Consider the following 16,207-nt stretch of genomic DNA (forward strand, 5'->3'; position numbering starts at 1 on the left):
TGCAACTGGGGGGAAAAGATAATTTGCTAGCTCCATTAACCGGGGGAACTCAGGACAGAAGCGGCTCCTGTCCAGGCATAAACCATCCATGGACCTTGAGCACCTTTCCTTTCTGCATGGACCTGTGTGGGCCTATTTTGGGAGAAGAGGCCCTTGTTGGCAAACTCCAACCATTTCAGCTGTGCGGTGGAGAGGTGGATGATTGACGTTTGACACTGCTTTCCTATTAAACAAGGTCCTCACCTACCCACAACAGGGACATAAGGACTGGTAGCTCCACTCAGGTCACCCAGCCACCCATGACAGGGGTCCAAAGACAACTGGTACCTCCCAGTCCTTACAACCAAAAACTTTGGGTGCCCATGGTCCCTCTGTAGAACCCACCCACCAGCATGCTCTAGGGAACAGAGATGCATTTTCCTCAGAGACACTTGGGGGTCAGTTCTCAGCCCCCAGCCTTGTTCAGAGCGTGACCACCTGCTGCAATCAGATACTGGTATATAAGCCAATAATCCCTGCCCCTCTAAGACTGTAGGACAGAGCCTGTACCACACACTTGATATCAACTACCTGGAAACCTGAGCTGAATTCATACAAGAAAACTGAGTGGACTCCTACACTGATATAAGTGATAACAGCTCTAGCCAGCTAGGGACAGGACACCAGAGCTCCAAAGGTGAAAATAATCAAGCTAGTTCACTCAAACAACCCATAGTGGTATACCAAAACAAAACAAAGCAAGCAGCTACGACACAGTAAGCAAGCATAAACTAATACAATAACTTATAGATGGCTCAGAGACAACAGTCAATATCAAGTCACATAAAGAAACAGACCATGATCACCTCAACAGGCTCTCAAAACAAAGAATCCAGGGATCTTCTAGATGAAAGTACATTCCTGGAATTACCAGATGCAGAATACAAAAGTTTAATATACAGAACCCTTCAAGACTTCAGGAAGGAAATGAGGCAATACACAGAACAAGCCAAGGAACACACAGATAAAGCAACTGAAGAAATTAGGAAGATTATTCAGGAATGTAATGAAAAGTTTAATAAGCTGGAAAAATCCATAGACAGACAGCAATCAGAAATTCGGAAGATTAACAATAAAATTACAGAATTAGACAACTCAACAGAAAGTCAGAGAAGCAGAATTGAGCAAGTAGAAGCTAGAATTTCTGAACTCAAAGATAAATCACTTGGCACTAATATATTTGAAGAAAAATCCGATAAAAGAATTTAAAAAAATGAAGAAACCTTAAGAATCATGTTCGACTCTATCAAGAGTAATAACTTACGAGTGACTGGAGTACCAGAACAGGGAGGGATAACAGAAAATACAGACAAAATTGTTGAAGATTTGTTGGCAGAAAACTTCCCTGATATTGTGAAAGATGAGAAGATATCTATCCAAGATGCTCATCGAGCTCCACATAAGGTAGATCTTAAAAGAAAGTCACCAAGACATATTTTAATCAAACTTGCCAAAACCAAAGATAAAGAGAGAATTATAAGAGCAGTGAGGGATAAACAAAAAGTCACCTATAAAGGAGAGCCAATAAGAATAAGCTCAGACTACTCGGCAGAAACCATGCAGGCAAGAAGGCAATAGGATGACATATTTAAAAAATTGAAGGAAAAAAATGGCCTGCCAAGTATCATATATCCATCAAAACTGTCTCTTAAATATGAAGGTGAAATTAAGACATTTCCAGATAAACACAAGCTGAGGGAATTCGTAAAAACCAGACCAAAACTATGAGAAATACTAAAAGGAGTTCTTTGGTTAGAAAATCAATAATATCAGGTATCAACCCAAGACTAGAACACTGGGCAGAGCAACCAGAAGTCAACCCAGACAGGGAAATCCAAAAAAACAAAGCAAGATTATTATTAAAAAAAAAAAAAAAAAAAAAGCTCAAAACAGGGCAACGGCCATGTTATTATATAGAAGAAGACAACATTAAAATAATAAAGAGGGACTAAGAAATGTAATCATACACCTTCCATATGCACAGGAAGATACAGCGTTACAAAGAAATAAAAGTTAGTTTTAAATTTAGAAAAATAGGGGTAAATAATATGGTAACCACAAAGGAGACAAACTATCCTACTCAAAAAAGTAAAATACAAGGGAAAAATAGAGACTCAGCAGGAATAAAATCAACAACAACAAATATGAGGAAAGGACAATATATAAAGAAAATACACTCAGCACATAAAATCAAGTGGGAAAAAGAAGTTGTCAACATACAAAAAAGGACATCAAAATGATGGCACTAAATTCGTACCTATCCATAATTACCCTGAATATAAATGGACTCAATGCACCAATAAAAAGATAGAGAGTGGTGGAATGGATTAAGAAACAAGATCTGTCTATATGCTGCCTGTAAGAGACACACCTTAGACTTAGAGACACAAACAAACTAAAACTCAAAGGATGGAAAAAAACGTATCAAGCAAACAACAATCCAAAAAGAGCAGGGGTGGCAATATTAATTTCTGACAAAATAGACTTTAAAGTTAAATGTATCAGAAAGGATAAGGAAGGACACTATATAATGATTAAAGGGACAATACACCAAGAACATATAACCATATTAAATATTTATGCACCCAATGACAGGGCTGCAGGATACATAAAACAAACTCTATCAGCATTGAAAAGTGAGATGGACAGCTCCACAATAATAGTAGGAGACTTCAACACATCACTTTCGGTGAAGGACGGGACATCCAGAAAGAACCTCAATAAAAACACGGAAGATCTAAATGCCACGATCAACCAACTTGATCTCGTAGACATGTACAGAATGCTCCACCCAACAGCAACCAACTATACTTTCTTTTCTAGTGCACATGGACCATTCTCTAGAATAGACCACATATTAGGTCATAAAGTAAGCCTTAGCAGAATCCAAAACATTGAAAATATTACTAAGCATCTTCTCTGATCATAAGGCCATAAAAGTGGAAATCAATAACAGGAAAAGCAGGGAAAAGAAATCAAACACTTGGAAACTGAACAATACCCTGCTCAAAAAAGACTGGATTATAGAAGACATTAAGGATGGAATAAAGAAATTCAGAGAATCCAATAAGAATAAAAACACTTCCTATCAGAACCTTTGGGACACAGCAAAAGCGGTGCTCAGAGGCCAATTTATATCAATAAATGCACACATCCAAAAAGAAGAAAGGGCCAAAATCTAAGAATTGTCCCTACAACTTGAACAAATAGAAAGAGAGCAACAAAAGAAACCCTCAGGAACCAGAAGAAAACAATAAAAATTAGAGCTGAACTAAATGAAATAGAAAACAGAAAAACAGTTGAAAGAATTAACAAGAGCAAAAGCTGGTTTTTTGAAAAACTCAACAAAATTGATAAGCCACTGGCCAAACTGACAAAAGAAAAACAGGAGAGGAAGCAAATAACCTGAATAAGAAATGAGATGGGTGATATTACAGCAGATCCAGCTTTACTTAAAAGAATCATATCAGGTTACTATGAAAAACTATACTCAAACAAACTTGAAAACCTAGAAGAAATGGATGAATTCCTAGAAACACACTACCTACCTAAACTAACATAAACAGAGGTAAACAACTAAATAGACCCATAACAAAAGAAGATGTTGAAAAGGTAATCAAAAAATTCCCAACAACAAAAAAAAAGCCCTGGTCCGGAGGGCTTCACTACAGGGTTCTACCAAGCTTTCAGAGAAGAGTTAACACCACTACTACTAAAGGTATTTCAGAGCATAGGAAAGGACAGAATACTCCTAAACTCATTCTATGAAGCCACCACATCCCTGATTCCAAAACCAGGTAAAGACACCACAAGAAAAGAAAATTATAGACCTATATCCCCATGAATGTAGGTGCAAAAATCCTCAACAAAATTCTAGCCAATGGAATTCAACAACATATCAAAAAAATAATTCACCATGACCAAGTGGGATTCATACCACGTATGCAGGGATGCGTCAATATTAGAAAAACAATTAATGTAATCCACCACATAAATAAAACAAAAGACAAGAATCACATGATTTTATCAACTGATGCAGAAAAGGCATTTGACAAAGTTCAACACTCATTCGTGATAAAAACTCTCAGCAAAATAGGAATACAAGGAAATTCCTCAACATAATAAAGGGCATTTATACAAAGCCAACAGCCAACATTACCCTAAATGGAGAGAGCCTGAAAACATTCCCATGGAGATCGGGAACCAGACAAGGATGCCCTTATCACCACTCTTATTCAACATTGAGCTGGACGTCCTAGCCAGAGCAATGAGGCTAGATAAAGAAATAAAGGGCATCCAGACTGGCAAGGAAGAAGTAAAAGTATCTCTATTTGCAGATGACATGATCTTATACACAGAAAACCCTAAGGAATCCTCCAGAAAACTATTGAAACTAATAGAAGAGTTCAGTATCAGGATACAAGATAAACATACAAAAATCAGTTGGATTCCTCTACACCAACAAAAAGAACATTGAAGAGGAAATCACCAAATCAATGCCATTTACAGTAGCCCCCAAGAAGATAAAATACTTAGGAATAACTATTACCAGAGATGTAAAAGACTTATACAAAGAAAACTACAGTACACTTCTGCAAGAAACCAAAAGAGACTTACATAAGTGGAAGAACATACCTTGCTCGTGCATAGGAAGACTTAACATTGGGAAAATGTCTATTCTACCAAAAGCGATCTATGCATTTAATGCAATTCTGATCCAAATCTCAACAACATTCTTTAATGAGTTGGAGAAACAAATCACCAACTTCACATGGAAGGGAAAGAGGTCCCGGATAAATAAGGCATTACTGAAAAAGAAGAACAAAGTGGGAGGCCTTGCTTTACCTGATTTTAGGACCTATTATACCGCCACAGTGGTCAAAACAGCCTGGTACCAGTACAACAACAGATACATGGACCAATGGAACAGAATTGAGAATTCAGACATAAATCCATCCACATATGAGCAGCTGATATTTGACAAAGGCCCCAAAACAGTTAAATGGGGGAAAAGATAGTCTTTTTAACAAATGCTGCTGGCATAACAGGATATCCATCTGCAAAAAAATGAAACAAGACCCATACCTCACTCCATGCACAAAAGTAACTCAAAATGGATCAAAGACCTAAATATAAAATCTAAAATGATAAAGATCATGGAATAAAAAATAGGGACGTTAGGAGCCCTAAGACATGGCATAAACAGTATATAAAACATTATAAAGAATGCAGAAGAAAAACCAGATAACTGGGAGCTCCTAAAAATCAAACACCTAGGCTCATTCAAAGACTTCACCAAAAGAGTAAAAAGACTACCTACAGACTGGGAAAAAGTTTTTAGCTATGACATTTCTGATCAGCGCCTGATCTCTAAAATCTACATGATACTGCAAAAACTCAACTGCAAAAAGACAAATAACGCAATTAAAAAATGGGAAAAAGATATGAATAGACACTTCACTAAAGAAAACATTCAGGTAGCTAACAGATATATGAGGAAATGTTCACGATCATTTGCCATTAGAGAAATGCAGATCAAAACTACAATGACATTTCATCTCACTCCAAAAAAAATAAATAAAACTACAATGAGATTTCATCTCACTCCAACAAGGCTGGCATTAATCCAAAAAACACAAAATAATAAATGTTGGAGAGGCTGTGGAGAGATTGGAACACTTATACAGTGCTGGTGGGAATGCAAAATGGTACAACCACTTTGGAAATCGATTTGGTGCTTCCTTAAAAAGATAGAAATAGAACTACCATACGATCCAGCAATCCCACTCCTTGGAATATATCCTAGAGAAATAAGAGCCTTTACATGAACAGATATAGGCACACCCATGTTGATTGCAGCACTGTTTACAATAGCAAAAAGATGGGAGCAACCAAGGTGCCCATCAATGGATGAATGGATAAATAAATTATGGTATATTCACACAGTGGAATACCACGCATCCATAAAGAACAGTGAGGAATCTGTGAAACATTTCTTAACACGGAGGAACCTGGAAGGCATTATGCTGAGTGAAATTAGTCAGTTGCAAAAGGATAAATATTGTATAAGACCACTATTATAAGAACTTGAGAAATGGTTTAATCTGAGAAGAAAACACTTTTGTGGTTACAAGAGGGGGAGGGTGGGGGGATGCGAGGGGGCATTCAATAATTGGATAGTAGATAAGAACTACTTTAGGTGAAGGGAAAGACAGCACACAGTACAGGGGAGGTCAGCACAATTGGACTAAACCAAAAACAAAGAAGTTTCCTGAATAAACTGAATGCTTCAAAGGCCAGCGTAGCAGGGGCAGGGGTCTGGGGACCATGGTTTCAGGGGACATCTAAGTCAATTGGCATAATAAAATCTATTAAGAAAACATTCTGCATCCCACTTTGAGGAGTGGTGTTCAGGGTCTTAAACGCTGGCAAGCAGCCATCTAAGATGCATCAATTGGTCTCAACCCACCTGGATCGAAGGAGAATGAAGAACACCAAGGACACAAGGTGATTACGAGCCCAAGAGACAGGGCCACATGAAGCAGAGACTACATCATCCTGAGACCAGAAGAACTAGATGGTGCCTAGCTACAACCGATGACTGCCCTGACAGGGAACACAACAGAGAACCTCTGAGGGAGCAGCAGAGCAGTGGGATGCAGACCTCAAATTTTCATAAGACCAGACTTAATGGTCTGACTGAGACTAGAAGGACCCTGGTGGTCATGGCCCCCAGACCTTCTGTTGTCCCAGGACAGGAACCATTCCTGAAGCCAACTCTTCAGACATGGATTGGACTGGACAATGGGTTGGAGAGGGATGCTGGTGAGGAGTGAGCCTCTTGGATCAGGTGGACACTTGAGACTATGTTGGCATCTCCTGCCTGGAGGGGAGATGAGAGGGTGAAGGGGGTTAGAAGCTGGCAAAATGGACACGAAAAGAGAGAGTGGAGGGAGAGAGATGTCTGTCTCATTAGGCGGAGAGTAATTGGGAGTGTGTATATGGGTTTTTGTGTGAGAGACTGACTTGATTTGTAAACTTTCACTTAAAGCACAATAAAAATTATTAAAAAAAAAAAAAAAGAGGCAGATGAAAGGAATACAAAGTCACTGTACCAAAAAGATTTGGTCAACATTCAACCATTTCAGGAAGTAGCATATGATCAAGAACTGATGGTACTGAAGGAAAGAGTCCAAGCTGCACCGAAGGCACTGGAGAAAAACAAGTCTCCAGGAACTGACAGAATACCAACTGGGATGTTTTAACAAACGGATGCAATGCTGAAAGTGCTCACTCATCTGTGCCAAGAAATTTGGAAGACTAACTGGTCAACCAACTGGAAGAGTCCACTTTTTGCACCTTCCAAAGAAAGGTGATCCAACAGAATGCAGAAATTATCAAACTATATCATTAATGTCACATGTAAGTAAAATGTTACTGAAGGTCATTCAAAAATAGTTGCCACAGTACATCGACAAGGAACCACCAGAAAGTCAAGCTGAATTCAGAAGAGGACGTGGAACCAGGGATATCATTGCTGAGGTCAGATGGATTTTGGCTGAAAGCAGAGAATGCCAGAAAGGTGTTTATCTGTGTTTTATTGTCTATGCAACGTTATTCAACTGTGTGGAACATAACAACTTATGGATGACATTGTGAAGAATGGGAATTCCAGAACACTTCATTGTGCTCGTGAGGAAGCTGTACATAGACCAAGAGGCAGTCATTGGAACAGAACAAGAGGACACTGTGTGGTTTCAAAACAGGAAAGGTGTATGTCAGGATTATATCCTTTCACCATACCTATTCAATGTGTATGCTGAGAAAATAATCTAAGAAGTTGGGCTATGTGAAGAAGGATGTGGCATCAGGATTGAAGGAAGACTCATTAACAACCTGTGATATGCAGATAACACAACCTTGCTTGCTCAAAGTGAAGTGGACTTGAAGCACTTACTGATGAAGATCAAAGACCACAACCTTCAGGATGGATTATATCTCAACACTAAGAAATCCTCACAACTGGATTAATAAGCAACATCATAATAAAAAGAGAAAATACTGAAGTTGTCATGGATTTCATTTTACTTGTGTCCACAATCAATGCCCATGGAAGCAGCAGTCAGAAATCAAATGACTTACTGCATTGGTAAAATCTCCTGCAAAAGACATCTTTAAAGTATTAAAAAGTAAAGATGTCACTTTGAGGACTAAGAGGTGTGCCTGACTGAAGCCATGGTATTTTCAATTGCCTCATATGCATGTGAAAGCTGGACAATGAATAAGAAGAATTGATGCCTTTGAATTATGGTGTTGTCGAAGAATATTGACTATACCATGGACTTCCAGAAGAACGAACAAATGTCTTGGAAGAAGTACAACCAGAATGCTCCTTAGAAGTGAGGGTAGCGAGACCTCGTCTCATGTACTTTGGACATGCTATCCGGAAGGATCAGTCCCTGGAGAAGGACATCATGCTTGGTAAAGCCTGGGGTCAGTGAAAAAGAGGAAGACCCTAAATGAGATGGATTGACACGGTGGCTGCAACAATAGACTCAAACATAGGAACGATTGTGAGGATGGTGCAGAACTGGGCGGCATTTCATTCTGTTGTACATACGGTTGCTATGAGTCTGAACAGACTTGACGGCGCCTGACAACAACAACCATTCCTATCCTCGAGAAAAGCACAGTCTATACAAATACCGAAGGCATCTGGAGGGTTTATCTCATGTGAGCACTAGATGCCTGTTTGGGAAAAATGCCTTTGTGACAATGGAGCAAAAGAACTTCACAGAGCAGCATGGTTCCCTGAGTCTATGGACTAGTGCCAGATTAGCTCCTTAGAATCAACAAGAGACTGTATTAAAAACAAACACTGGAGATTCCTTGATCTCGCCTCCTAGAAATTCTTATTCAGTAGATCTGAGATGGTGTCCAGGAAACCATGTCTACCCCTGTGAACCAGGGCACCTTCTTTTGCGTCTTTGAACCTCAGTTTCCTTATCTGTAAAATAGAAATAAAGACAATAACCTCATATGACTCTCTGATAATGACATGAGATGCTGTTGTTGTTAGGTACCTTTCAGTCCATTTTTAACTCATAGCAACCTCCATATGACAGAGTAGAAATGCCCCATAGGGTTTCCTACACCATAATCTTTACAGGAGTAGGTTGTCAGGTCTTTCTCCTGCAGAGCCACTGGGTGGGTTTGAACCACCAACCTTTTGGTGTCACCAGGGCATCCTATTACAGGAGACAATAGATGTGAAGTTCCGAGTCCATCATAAATGCTTCAGAAATGGTACCCTTGATGATGCTAATGATGACAATGATGAGGAGAAAGCAATGCTGAAGGTGATGTTGCTCCTGAAGGTTTACAGTGAGGGAGGACACTGGGTAGGAGTCACGTTCTTACCATTCCATTCCCACTCTTCTTACGCAACATCATAAAAAGGCTCTCACCCTCCTCAGAGCTCAATGCCAGTGGCTACTCAGAAAGCTTCCTTCTTTATCTTCACATAACTCTGTGCCAGGAAACCATGTGCTTATCACAGCCCCCCTCCCCTTGTTTCAATGACAGCTCCTCCAACAAAGGCTGTGTCAGAGAAACATCATCTTGTACCTCCTCGCAGAAATACTGTTCTCTTTCACCAGCCTAGGTTATCACAGCCCATTGTTCGGGCCCACACAAAAGGAAGGCTTAACGGGAGACATGCTTGGCAGAGGGCTTTGTGTCTGAATGGTGTCTCTCTGTTGTTTCAAATGAGCCTGAGGAGCAGTTTCAAAGGCCTCATTCACTGGCTTGAATGAGCTGGAAGATGGTCTCTGTCTTGGCTGTTTCCAGAGTCTTCTCTCCAGTGGCAGGAAAGCCCTATCAATTCCCAACATCCCTTCCTTGCAGCTCAGAGGAGGCTCAGCGACCTGACTGGGAGCACAGCCAGAAGCTGACACAGATGACACCACACACATTGCCCTTATGATGCAGCCCATGCCAGAGGGGCAGCTCCAGGAGTTACCCCAGGCCCTTCCAAGAGAGGAGAAGCAAGAAGCTGAATGGCAGGGCGAAGCAATGACCAGTGTTATGGGCTGAACTGTGTCCCCCCAAAATATGTGTTGTAAGTCCTTTCCCCTATACATGTGGATAAGGAGCCCTGGTGGAGCAACGGTTAAGCGCTTGCTGCTAACTGAATGAAAGGTTAATGGTTTGAACCCATTCAGCAGCAACTCCAGAAGAAGGACCTTGATCTGCTCCCATAAAGATTACAGCCGAGAAAACCCCGCGGGACAGTTCTGCTCTGTCCTATAGGGTCCCTATGAGTCAGAATCGACTCAAAGGCACCTAACAACAACAACCAAACCATTGCCTTCGAGTCGATTCTGACTCATAGCGATTCAATACGACAGAGTAGAACTGCCCGATAATTTCCAAGGACAGCCTGGTAGACTCCAACTTCCAACCTTCTTGTTAGCAGTGAAGCTCTTAACCACTATGCCACCAGGGTTTCCAAAAACAACAACATATATGTGGATATAATCCCATCTGGGAATAGATTTTCTTTGTTATGTTAATGAGGCAATGATCAGAGTAGCCTGTGTTTTAAATCCAGTCCCCTCTGAGATATAAAAAGTACAGATTAGGCACAGAGAGGGAGGGAAAGACACAAACCACACGAACATTGCCAAGGAATCCAGGAACCAGAAGCTGAACAGGGAGAAGGGCCTTTTCCAGGCTAGAGAAACTTCCCCTAGAGTCAGCGCCCTGAATTCCAACCTCTAGCCTCCTAAACTGTGAGGAAATAAATTTCTGTTCGTTAAAGCCAAGGAGGAAAGAAAAACTTCCCATTTAAAGGAAAGAAAAAATCAAAACGTGTCATTTACGGACACCATCAGACTCTCCTGCTGGGGACATAAATTTTTACAAACTTGCCAGGCGGCCATTTACAATACATATCCTGAGCTTTAGAAATGATTTTACCTGTTGAGAAAGCGATTCCACTTCTAAGAATTTATCGTGAAGAAATAATTATGAATGAAAACCAATTAGGCATATAGAGGGGTGTCCAGGAAGACATCATTTTTTAACAGTGAGATCTGGGGAAAACTTTACATGTACACTAGGAGAATAAAACGGTAATTACGCTGTAGCCATATTATGGAATATTGTGTAGCTATTGAAAAGAATGTTTCAAATCCTTTTTTATGATGTGAGGAATGCTATCCAGGGCTCAGCAATTTATGAGCTGTGTAAAAGAAAAGGCACAGGCTAATAAAATCGGATGGCAGTAACAACATTCAAATGATGACAGTAATCATGGCCAGGTTATGTTGGCACTCAAATGGTGACAGTCATCATGGATGGCTTATGGTGGATGTTTCTTTTATTCTTCATATTTGTCCTCACCGTCCAAGTTTTCTCCAATAAACGTGCATTGCTTTTATAAGTTTGAAAAAAAAAAAGAGCAAATAAAAACTACACATATTTTTTGTTGTTGTTCTGACGATCATTTCAGCCTTATTTGGGAAGAAAATAACCTTGTGATAGAAATTATCTAACTTTTTCTAGATAAAGAAAATAAATTTAAAAACTCCTCACTCTTTTGTGTGACCGGATTCAGAGATGTCTCTTTATTCTCTTTGTGCTTATATTAATAAGCACAAAATATTACATTTTTTTATTGTGCTTTATGTGAAAATTTACAATTCAAGTCAGTTTCTCATACAAAAACGTATACACACATTGTTATGCAACCCTAGTTGCTCTCCCCAGAATGTGACAGCACACTCCTCCTCTCCACCCTGTATTTCCTGGTGTCCTGTCCCCCTCTGTCTTCTCATCTCACTTCCAGACAGGAGCTGCCCATGTAGTCTCATGTGTCTACTTGAGCTAAGAAGCTCAGTCCTCACCAGTATCATTTTAGGTCTTATAGTCCAGTCTAATCTTTGTAAAATGACACATATTTGGGGGTTGGATGAAAACCCTTAACTGGAAAAGATAAATTCTTTCTTTGGCTCTTTAAGAGGCAAAAGGAATGGATGCATATACAACCACAAGGCTGATTCCACAGAAGAAGCTCCCTTTAAAAGTGATGCTGAGACGCTTTGGCAAAAGGGTGTGGGATTTATCTGTCCTTTCCTTCTGAGTACAGAGGAAACTACCTGGGCCCAGGAACAGGCACTATAGCGCTGGTTTCCTCCTATCCATGCATCCACCCACAAGTTCAACACTACATATTCGGCACCTACTATGTGCCAGATCCACCACCCATCTGCAGGTTTGTGGTACTGTGGTGGCTTGTGTGTTGCCGTGTTGCTGGAAGCTATCCCACCGGTGTTTCAAATACCAGCAGGATCACCTTTGACGGACAGGTTTCAGTGGAGCTCTCAGACTAAGACTAGGAAGAAAGGCCTGGAAATCTACTTATGAAAACTAGCCAAGGAAAACCTTATGGATCACAAAGAATATTGTCCAACTTTCTTGCTTTGGCTGTGTCATCGAGGAATGAATCGCTTGAGGAGGACATCATGTTTGGTGAGGTAGAGGGGCAGCAAGGGCAAGGGAGACCCTTGGTGAGATGGACTGGCACAGTAGCTGCAATGATGGACTCACACATACCAGCGATTGTGAGAATGACACAGGGACAGGCAAAGTTTTGCTCTGTTGTACTTAAGGTTGCCATGAGTCATAATTGACTGAACAGCTATCTATCTGTCTCTCCCTCTCTCTCTATGTGCCAGATACTGCCTAAGCATTTGAATTTTAATGGTAAGCAACAGACAGATTGGGAACTCCTGCCAGTGTTGTATAACTAAGGCTGCTTCTGTTGCTAATGATACAGTGATTTGGGAATTCCCCATTAAACTATTTAGCCAGCTATATGACCCAGTACATGTTGTTTTGACACAGCCCATTCAGTCAACATTTGTTAAGTAGCTATCACATGCCACACACAACCTTGGGTACTAGGGTAAAAAACCAGCAGCCGTCAAGTTGATTTTGACTCATGAACCCATGGGTGTCAGGGTAGAACTGTGCTCCATAGGGTTCCCAGTGGTTGATTCTTCGGAAGTAGATTGCCAGGCCTTTCTTCTGCCTCTGAGTGGACTCAAACTGCTAACCTTTTGGTTACAGCCGAGCGCTAGGATAAAACCAAAACCAAAACCAAACCCACTGCCATCGAGTCAATTCTGACTCATAGCAACCCTATAGGACAAAGTAGAACTGCCCCATAGAGTTTCCAAGGAGCGCCTGGCGGATTTGAACTGCTGACATCTTGGTTAGCAGCCGTGGCACTTAACCACTATGCCACCAGAGTTTCCAAACACTAGGATAATAGTTCTCAAATGTTAAAGTATGGAAAGCTCACTGGGTGCATGCTAAAAATCTATGTTTTGGGGCCTCATCTCTGTAGATTCTGATTCAATAGGAGGGTGTAGTCTGGCAAGGTATCTTTCAAACAAGTGCCCTAGGTGAGTGATACAGGTAGCCTTGGACCACACCTGAGAAACTCTAACAATATCAATAAACCTGCCCTCTAGGAGTTTATAGTCTAGAAGGGCATATAAACAATCATTAACTTAACAGACAGATTTTAATAGCATGAAAGTAATCACAACAATTACAATAAAATAAGAGCTATCTTTAAGACTTACTATGGACCTGGGATTATACAAAACACTTTACCTATTCCATTTAATCCCTGTAACTACTCTATGAGTTCGATATGAAGAACAAATTAATTTACCCATGGTAACATGGTGGCTAAATGGTGGATTTAATACACACACTCAGGATCTAATATATTCAGGCTTTGTGAGACCAAAGCTTGTGATCTTAATCAGTTCAGTAGTCTACACTGTGAATGCGCTATGTTGATGAGTGCTTTGACTAAGGCAGCCCCGGGGTTGGGGGAGCAGGGGGGAACTGGGGATGGCTTTAGAAGGGTGTGTCAAATATCTGAGCTGAGTCTTGAAGATGAATCGCGGTCAGACAAGCAAATAAGGGAGAAGGCAGGTATAAAGCAAAACTGAGCTTGGCCTGTGCTTGGGAGGCTGCCAGGACTTGGGGGTGGGGGCACTATATGAATACTGGGTGGATGCAGGAGACAGGCTGGAGAAGGTGACAAGGTCACAAGGTAGCTTCCAATCCTTCTTAGGGGATTTCCATATTTTACTGCAGAGAAGAGAAATCATCAGTTTTAGGTTTTTGAGAGTCACTGTATTTGTAAAGAGTCCCTAGGTAGTACAAATGATTAACATGCTCAGCTGCTAACCAGGAGGTTAGAGATTCAAGTCCACCCAGAGGCACATTTAGCAGGCAATCTACTGCTAAAATATCAGGCATTGAAAACCCTGTGGAGCACACTTCTACTCTAGCACACATGGGTTGCCATGAGTCAGAATTCACTTGATGGCAACTGATTTTGGTTATATTTGTAAAGGAGAAGCAGAACTGTCATTGTTTACAGATCAGATGATGCTCTAACCCAGAACTGCCACCTGAAAAACTCTTAGAACTAGTAAGAAGGAGCAGTAAAATGGCTGCACACACACACACACACACACAAATAAACATAAAAAAACCAATAGCTCCCCAGAAGAACTTGATGGTGCCCAGCTACCACCACCAACTGCTCTGACAGGGATCACAATAGAGAGTCTCAGACAGAGCGAGAGAAAAATGTAGAACAAAAGTCAAATTCACATACACACACAAAAAGACCAGACCTGCTGCTCTGACAGAGCCTGGAGAAATAGCCCAGACTGTGACCCCCTGACATCCTATTAACTCATAGCTGATGCCACTCCTGCAGCCTGCTTTTCAAAGATTAGACAGGCCTATAAAAGAAACAGACGGAAACCCTGGCAGCGTAGTGGTTAAGTGCTACGGCTGCTAACCAAAGGGTCGGCAGTTCAAATCCTCCAGGTGCTCCTTGGAAACTCTGTGGGGCAGTTCTACTCTGTCCTCGACGGCACTGGGTTTATTTTATATATATATAAAGAAACAACAGCGCACATGAGGAACATGCTTCTTGGGTAAGTTGAGTATACAAGATCAAATGGGCAACTCCTGCCCAAAAGCAAGACTAGAAGGCAGGAAGTGACAGGAAAACTGGATGAATGGACACGGGGAAACCAGGGTGGAAAGGGGGGAGAGTGCTGTCACATTGCAGGCATTGTAACCAAGGTCACAAAACAATTTGTGTATAAATTTTTGAATGAGAAACTAGCGCTGTAAACTTTCACCTAAAGCACAATAAAATTTTATGTGTATATATATAAAACTCAATAGCTCTCTTATATGTTAGCAATAAGCAGTTAGAAAATACAACGGAAAGAATCAAATTCCTTACAGCACTAAAAACAATTTGTTTTTAAACGCTTAAGGAATAAAGTTAACTGTAAGAAGAAAATTACAAAACTTCACTGAGGAACATTAAAAAAATACCTTGGCTTAGTGTAAAAACATATCATATTCCAAAAAAGCAAGACTCAGTATTATAAATAGGTTCTCTCTTAATTAATTTGCTGGCTTAATGCAATTACAGCATAAATCTCAATAGGACATTTTTTGGGAAACTTGACAAAATGATTCTAAAATGCATTTGGACAAGTAATCGACTGAAAAGAGCCAAGGAGACAAATTGAAAGACAGTAACAAGGTGAAATTATGATACGTTTAATATCTGTGAGTACTAGAGTAGCAATAGATTTAAAAGTGTAGCACTGAGGTAAACAGAGGGAGATTAATGGACCAGAGGAATGGGTCAAGCAATAGATGCTAATATATGATACACACACACACACACAAACGGAAAAAGTAATTTTGGTGTCTGAGATTGTTCATTCATTTAACAAATATATATTGAGTACCTGTTACATGCTGGAAACCCTGGTTGCATAGCGGTTAAGAGCTACAGCTGCTAACCAAGAGGTTGGCAGTTCAAATCCACCAGGCGCTCCCTGAAAACTCTATGGGGCACTTCTACTCTGTCCCGTAGGGTCTCTATGAGTTGGAATAGACTCGATGGCAACTTTTTTTTTATTATTATTACATGCCAAGCAGAGTTCTAAAGATCAATGGATGGTCTAAGTCTGGGCAAATTCCTGTGTATTATCTCAGTTCTTCTATTTTCTCGCTGCAGATAATCATTAGTATTTGTTAT

The sequence above is a fragment of the Loxodonta africana genome, chromosome 12 (genome assembly GCF_030014295.1).
Source record: "Loxodonta africana isolate mLoxAfr1 chromosome 12, mLoxAfr1.hap2, whole genome shotgun sequence".
Taxonomy (NCBI): domain Eukaryota; kingdom Metazoa; phylum Chordata; class Mammalia; order Proboscidea; family Elephantidae; genus Loxodonta; species Loxodonta africana.